Below are 8,255 nucleotides of genomic sequence, written 5' to 3'. Positions count from 1 at the left end.
AGCATGGAGCTGGTGACACTGGGGTGCAGCATGGAGCTGTCAAAATGACTGCAGTGCTGAGGTGACCCAGAATTGCCTGGGACCATTTCCACAATGGCCAGTAGTTTCCTTGTAAGGAGAGGCTGTGACCCACCGGACCCAGTTCCCTGACCCTCACTGTGAGCACTGCCAACAATTTACACCTTTGGAAATGTTCTGTGTATGCAGGGCACAGGGCACTCCTGTAGCCTGGCGGGTACTGGAAATGTGTCCTGCAAGGCAGTGTCCTGGGCCTTGCTGAGTCCCAGCTGAGCCCACTGGTCCTGAAGGCAGTATTGAGCAAGTTAGATGTCTCTCAAGATACTGGGTCATCTTCCATCTCGTGCCTAGAGCGAACAAGCTCATAAACCCTCCTCAGGCTGGTATCCCGAGCCCTCTGTCCCCTGGGCTGGCTGCTGGGGAGCAGTCCGGGTTTCCACAGCTGTGCCACTAATGAACCAGCTTTTTCCTCCGGATGAGCATTTCTCCTCTCACATCTTGGGGCACAGCCTCACACACATCAGCAGCTGTGAAGAGACAAAGATGTGACCTCTCCCTCTTAGAGATGCTAAACAGTTAATGCTTTTTTTTTTTTTTTTTTTTTTTTTTTTTTTTTTGCAGTTTCCCCGTTTGCGTGCCTTGGGTCCCTTCTCCTAATGATGCAGCTTTAAAAGTTTTTTTTCTTTTTGGATTTTTGTTTTGTTTTGGTTTTTGTTTTTCGTGACAGGGTTTCTCTGTGTAGCCCTGGCTGTCCTGGACTCACTTTGTAGACCAGGCTGGCCACAAACTCACAGCGATCTGCCTGCCTCTGCCTCCTGAGTGCTAGGATTAAAGGTGTGCGCCACCACGCCCAGCTTTGAGAGGGCACAACACTGCTCAGTGACTCGTGATGTCTTCGCTTGTCATGCATGCTGCGTTTTTCTAGGTTGTTTGAAGATCGCTCACTTTGTCCTCAGGCTCCATAGTACTGGGTCATTTGTGAAGCTGCTGTGTACAAAACAAGGGCACAGAGTGCTTGCTGGCATGACCACAGACTTCCCTTCCTTCCTCCCTTCCTTCCTCCCTTCCATCATGCTAAGAATCATTACTGAGTTCCTGCTCACAAAGAGGAAGGAAGCATGGCTCATGGTCTCAGAGGAGCCACGTAGCTGGGAAGACCCAGGACACTGCAATGCACTGTCATAATTGCAGTGACCCTGTAACTCGGAGGTGGGGCTGGGGAGGCCCTGGGAAGAGCCTGTGCCAGCAACAGTGAAGCTTACGTCAGACAGAGCCAGGTGTAAAGGAGCAGGGGTGAGGGGGTGGGGGTCAGGTGGGAGGGGTGTGGTCAGTCTGAGAAGGTGGCAAGGGCAGGTACCTGGAGCTTCTCCGAAGGTCTGGGTCTTGGCAGGGTTTCACAAGGACCGCAGCATTGTGGGCTTAAATGAGATGCTGAGAGCTGAGACTGGGATGTCTGGGAGGGACCAGGGCACGGGGTAGTGTGGACTTTATCCCCAGAAGACCCAGGAGCCACTGAAGGGTTCTGCCAAGGGCTGGGCAGAACTCGATTAATAACAGTGGCCACTGCTGCTGCCTGAAGAGCTGGCCAGCAGGAGGCCGCAGGGAGCCAGCAGGGAAGATGACCTCAGCCTTGGAGGGGCAAGGCCAGAGCACTTGGCATCAGTTCCCTGTGACTCCCCTACCTTCCTGGGGACTTCCAGTCTCCTCACTCAGATCTCTTCTGCCTGTCACCCTGGCGCAGAAACACTAAAGCTGTTACAGGCCCCAACCAAAAGTAAGTAAATCCAAAATTGTCAGGTTAAACCGTGGCTTTATAGAGAACACCCAGAGTCTGGCCATGGCATGAAAACTCCATGTACCGGAAGGGAAGCTGTGGTTTGTACACAGTTGAATGTCTTCCCTACAGGTTCGTACACCAGAAGCTTGGTCCCCAGGGTGGTGGTGGTGGTAACAGTGGGACAGTGGAAACTTTAAGGGGTGGGGCTAATGCAAGGTTACTAGGTCAAGAGCCCCAGCCCTCCAAATTAGTCTGCTGGCTTGAGTGGGTCACTTCTAAACAAAGCCACCCCACCCACTAGTCCCCTCTGCTTCTGGGTAATTCCTTTCCATTCCTCCATGATGGGAGCAGGCATAAGACCTTTGCCAGGATGCAGGTGCCATGTGGTTAGAACTCTCCAGCTGCTGGAATCACAAATCAAATAGACCTCTTTGCTTTGTAAGTTTTCCAGCCTCAGGGACTGTGTTATAACAACGAGGAACAGAGAAAGGCTCATGGGAAGTCATGGGGGTAGGAGTGGGCAGAGTTGACATGACAAGACAGAAGGTCATCCTCCGACCTTGACCTAGCATCTGCTGGGCTGGTTTTTATTAACCTAGACGTTTAAAGAGGAAATCCATATAGGGTGACAGCCTGAAAGGCTGCTGCCTCCCGTGGCTGTACAGCATCATTTGACATGGGTTTTGAACTCTGACAGCAAGAACAACAGCAAAGAAAAAAAAAACATGGAAATATTATCTGCCTAACACAGAGTTTGTGGAGACTTAAGGTGAGTCTCTCATAAAACAGTGAGGAGGGAAAGCAAGTCCTGACCATCCTTCCTCAGAGGACTGTCCCTCTTCAGGCCGGCCAAATGCCAGCCACCATCTCCACACAAGCATTTGGACATCCAGTGTGGTGATGAGCTTTGAGGCCGCAGTTTCCTGAGAGGCTGCGCTGAGACCACCCTGCGTCTAGACCACTTGTCAAGCACGTGTGCTAGAGATCCCCGACTGATGGATGTCTTGGTCTTTGTGGCACTATCCATCTGAATGTTTTATCATGACGTGATCCCTCTTCCTACTTCAGTTTGGAGGACACCCACTTTTCAGACAGGATAACATCTCAGTGCCACCACCACCCACCAAAAGAGCACAGAAAACAAAATACACAGCATTTAAGAAGTTACTTAGTTACCATTGTGTGTGCACACAGCACGGCATGTGTGTGGCGATCGGAGGACAGCTTTCTGGAGTCGGTTCACTGTTTCAGCCTCATGACCTGAGACTTGAACTCAGGCTTTCAGGCTGCCTTCACCCTGAGCCATCTCATCCGTACCATACAACAAGTTTTAAGAGGTTAGGTGTAGTGTACTTTACCCGGAGGTTAAAGTTGGCAGGAACTTCAGCCTTTGAACAGCTGGTGTTTGCTTTCAGTGGTTCCCGTATTTGAACCAAAACTGCCCATTGGGGCTGTGGAATGCTGCACGGGAGTACGTACTGAGTGTCTCAAGACTGGACAGTCTTTCAAGGCTTCCAACAGGAGCTCTTCTGTCTCTCCCCCGAAGAGTCAAACTCACTGCCACTGCCGCCCCCCACTTCCTCCCACAAGACACTTACAGGAAAAAGTGGAGCAGGGGAGCAGAATAGCCCAATGGCCTCTCACGGCTCAAAAATCAATTTAATCCATAAGATCTTGGTACTGTGACGTCAACTCCCTCCAGTTAGATCCAGGATACGAATCCAGCGTGTGATTTAGGATCTCATAACTATGCACCTGGTCTTGGTATCCTAGCCTCGGGTTTCTAAAACCCACCCAACTTTGAGTGTTGGGTGCGTTGATGCAAAAATAGCTCTTCCCCTGAGAGAAGATAATTGAGCTGGCTTCTGGGAATATGGATGTACATCACCCCTAATCAAGTATTCCACATGGAAAAGGTTACAAGAACTTGTGTGGTTACAAAACAAGAGAAAGGCACTGTTTGAACATACTGGTAGGATGCTAGGCATGCTACGGTGTAGTGGAGAACATTCCTTTGGTTTCCAGTGACATCTGATGATATTTTTGGCTTTTGGGTTGCTGGAAGCTAGTGTTGTGTTAATACAGCTTTATTGTTTGTTCTTTTGAGACAGGGCCTCTCTATGTAGTCCTAGGTGCCCTGGATCTCACTGTGTAGACCAGGCTAACCTTGAACTCACAGAAATCCTCCTGCCTCTGCCTCTCTGGTGCTGGGATTAAAAGTATGTCCCACTGTGCCTGGCCTGCTAATACATCTTAAGGTGTTTTTGGTTTTTTTTTTAAGATTTTTAAAAAATTTATTACATATACAATGTTCTGCCTGCACACCAGAAGAGGGCACCAGATCTCATTATGGATGGGTTGTGAGCCACCATGTGGTTGCTGGGAATTGAACTCAGGACCTCTGGAGGAGCAGACAGTGCTTTTAACCTCTGAGCCATCTCTCCAGCCCATGCATCTTAAAGTTTACATTAGTGTCTCCCCCCCCCCCCCCCCCGTGTTATGTGTTATGGACACATAACAGCAGTGTCCATAAAAACCAAAGGCATCAGATCCCCAGAGGTAAAGTTACAGGCAGTTGTGAGCTACTGCTGTGGATGCTGGGAATTGAATTCTGGTGACAGGTTACTCTTACAGCTGAGCCGTCTTTCCAGTCCAGTGAAGTATGGCGTTTACTCCTGCCTAGGGCAAGAGAAGAGTGCCTCAGTTTATCTCCTGCTGCTGTGACAAAAGAAAAGAACCTCTCACAAGAGCAACTTAGGGGAGATCAGGTGTATTCTGACTCACAGCTCAAGTCCCAGCAGCCAGTGCCTGAGACAGCCGCTCACTCACATCTACAGCCGAGGACCAGGGCGCAATGAATGTGTGCGGTCACCTCCCTCTCCCCTCTTAATTCAGTCCCAAAACAGCTAGAGAGGTGGGTTGCTGGTTAAGAGGGCTTGCTGCTCTTCCAGAGGATCCAAGTTCAGTTCCTAGCAAGTAGTTCGTGTCATAACAGAGTCAATGGGGACCCAGTTAGTGTATAGAGGACGTTAGAACCGGCTGTTAGTGTGGGGACAAAATTGCTATCAGAAGTGTTCATGGGGGTGGGGTGGACAGAGAGATGACCCTGAGGTTAAAGAGCACTTGTCACTCTTCTAGATGACCCGAGTTTGGTGCCCAGCACCCACACGGTGGTTCCCAATTGTTTGTTAACTCCAGTTCCCAAAGATCTGATGCCCTCTTCTGGTCTCTATGGGCACTGCATGCACATGGCACTAGGACAAACACAAGGGCAAAACCACTCAAAGAAATCAGCTTAAAAAAAAAAAAGGTGCTGTGGGTAAATAGGAACAGAGATCATCGTAGAACAGTTAAGAAGATAGCTGAGCCTCACACACAATCACACCCCGTTTGGATGGTGGGCAGATAGTGCATGAACACAGAAATACGGTTTCTACCTTTTTTGGAGTTGGACAAATTTGGAGGAGGAGACAAAGACTAAAAGAATTTAGTACATAAAAACATAGAAAGGAATTTGTACCTGCAACTAGAAGCCCGGACATCAAAAACAAGGAAGTGGCGCATCAGGATGACTAAGGAAGATTTACCTGAGCAGGTGGGCTCAAACGGAGCAGTAAGTGCCCCAGGCCACAGAAGTCACAAACCCCAGCATCCCGTAGCAGGGAGCAGCCTCTCTGTCGCTAGCAGCTGCATCTCTTGGGTCTAAGTCCACATGTGTGTACCTGGTTGTGGGCCTTTGTCTGTAGGTAGAGGAGCCTTGCCCTCCCGGTAAGCTTCATGTTCGGAAATAGGCGCGTGTTCCCCGCTGCTGGCAAAGCCCATAAGACCACAAGACACTAAAACGTGTCAAAGACTAGTTCCTTGCAGAGACACTTTCAAAGGGAACCGCACAGACTTTAGGCCAAAAGGGGTCAAAAGCTAGCTCTTTGAAGAAACACGTATCAAAGCGGCCCTGGTGACAACCTGGGAGGTGTCCTGGGAACACCTCTTACAATTCAGATATTCTTGGTTTAAAACCTAGCGGCCTGGGGTGGGAAGTTGGACTCCCCCATTTCTCCCTCCATAGCGCCCTGTCTTTGTCTTTCTTTTAGCATTAAGCTTAGTGAATTAAAATCTAGCTCTTCGACTCTCGACTGTCTTTATTTTTAACGAAGCACGCTCAGCTCAGGTATCTGGCCTTTTCACACAAGTCCGAGGCTCCCTTCCCCACAGGAAGGGACACTGGACTCCCGGTGTCTCAATCCCGACTAAGTGCATGGCCACTCTGTGCTCCCTCAAGCTCGGGGATCTGACCGGAAAGCTCCCCTCTCTGCCGAGGAGGCCTTCCTTGTGACCGGTTCTCTGGACAGAGCCTTCCTTCCTCGGCTAGCCTCCAGAAGGCTGAAGAAAACTCTGTGCCCAGATTCTCAGCCCAGCCTCTCGGAGAAAGGAACCCCACACGAGGTGTATGGGGGGGTTGTGCATTCGCTTTCCCACCCTCCGCATCAACATGGTACAGATCTAACAGCATAGCACCCAAACCAGAGTCTGGACAGCAGCGAGCCAGTGAAACTCACTTTATTTCCCTTGCAACAAAAACACCGGTGAACCTGACCTACCATCCCCCAAAACAAAGTTCTACAAAGTGGGGCAACTTGGCTTTGGGCAAATCTAGCATCAGACGAGGAGAAGGAAGCTGAAGTCCCTGTGTGGAGAGCATCACCTTCCAGGAGCTGCCTTACTATGTTCCCAGCACACAGCCCGCGTTCTAGTGACCTCTCGCTCCTGGGGTGTGGCTTCGGGATTGCAGGAACACTAGCTTCATTCAATGTAACCTTGAAGAACGTTGCTGGGCGGATGCCTAAGCAAACCCGTGACCCCTCCCTCCTCCCAAAGGATAAATTCCACCATTTGGAAAGGCCTCCCCTCACCTGTCATCGATGTAATTAATGATCCTTACCACGCCCTTTCCCTTCTTGGGTCTTTCCCTCACACACTGGCTAAGTTTCTCCCTAGCTGCGGAGCAAGAAGAGTCTGCTGAGACCCTGGACACGCACAGCCCGGCCTCAGAAAACGGAGAACAGCGTCAGGGTGGGCTGTTGCTTGTTCCTGCCGACACTCCGCTGGCCTTCTACACACAATCCTGGGAACAGACAAATAAAACTGTTTCTTGGCTCCATGTTCCCCTCATGCTGAGCATGAGATCAGAGGAGTTGATGGGTCTCTTTAAATCCTCTCTGAAATCAGATCAAGCCAAAATAGGCTAAGAAACAAGAGGAAAGAGGACCACAATTTTATTCTCTTTTCAAGATATCTAAATGTTTATACACACTGTAGCTCATAGCTAACCAATAAAATTATTTTATCATTCCACAGACCGATAAACCGTTTTAATGGCAAGTTACAGGATCCACTAACTATTTTGGAGTAACTTACTAATTATTTAATAAGACCAATTAGAAGAAATATGCTTGCCACCCTCCACCTTTGTGAACTCATAACTGTTTTCATGTCCCAAGTTAGGAAATCTTACCATTAAAAGTCATGAGCCAGGACTGGAGAGATGGCTCAGCAGTTAAGAGAGCTTGTGGTTCTTCCAGAGAAGCCGGGATGAGGTCCCAGCACTCACCCTGGGGAGCTCACACCCACCCACCAGTAACTCCAGCTCCAGAACACACACACACACACACACACACACACACACACACACACACACACACACAGCCAAAGTGTTTTGACTGGACATGGTGCTGCACACCTTGAATCCCAGCAGGTGAGAGGCATGAGGATCTCTGTGAGTTCAAGGCCAGCCTGGTCTACATAGTGAGCCCCCCCCCATCTCAAATGAGAAATAAATAGATAAGTAAAGTATAATTTTTTAAAGTATACTAAATCCTTTTTCCCGTTGTGCTGCAGTAACAGTTTCATTTCTGGTTGGCATTAATCACAGTGGCTGGATCTTTGTGCATGAGGATGTCACACACAGCTGGATCCAGGTACCCCACTCTGTAGTCTAAAATCTCTCTCCGCTTCTTATTCCATTGTCTTTGGTGGTAACCTCTTTCTCTCAGTCCCTCCTAAGAGGGAGTGAGGCCTGTGCTTTTCCAGCTTAGAAGCAGACTAGTTGTGACTCTTGGGTCACACATGTACTTGGGTGTGACTTTCAGTAACACAAATTAGGAAACCATCACAGTGACCAGTTGGTCGGTCTGGGGCTATCTGCCAATCATGGAAGATGGAGGATGTGTGAGTGTGTGTGTGTGTGTGTGTGTGTGTGTGTGTGTGTGTGTGTGTCCATAAAATATTTGTTATCGTTAAACAATAACACAAGTTCTCTTGTTCCAATCTTAATTATTATTAATGTTTAGATCATACATTATGCTTCATTCAGTGAGTATATCTATATCCAATGCGTATACGTAGGTTGCAGAATGGTAAACTTCAGGAGGTTTCTGGAGCACTGTACAGCAAGGAAGCTGAG

The sequence above is a fragment of the Acomys russatus genome, chromosome 5 (assembly GCF_903995435.1).
Source record: "Acomys russatus chromosome 5, mAcoRus1.1, whole genome shotgun sequence".
In the NCBI taxonomy this organism is placed as follows: domain Eukaryota; kingdom Metazoa; phylum Chordata; class Mammalia; order Rodentia; family Muridae; genus Acomys; species Acomys russatus.
This window is presented reverse-complemented; position numbering follows the sequence as displayed.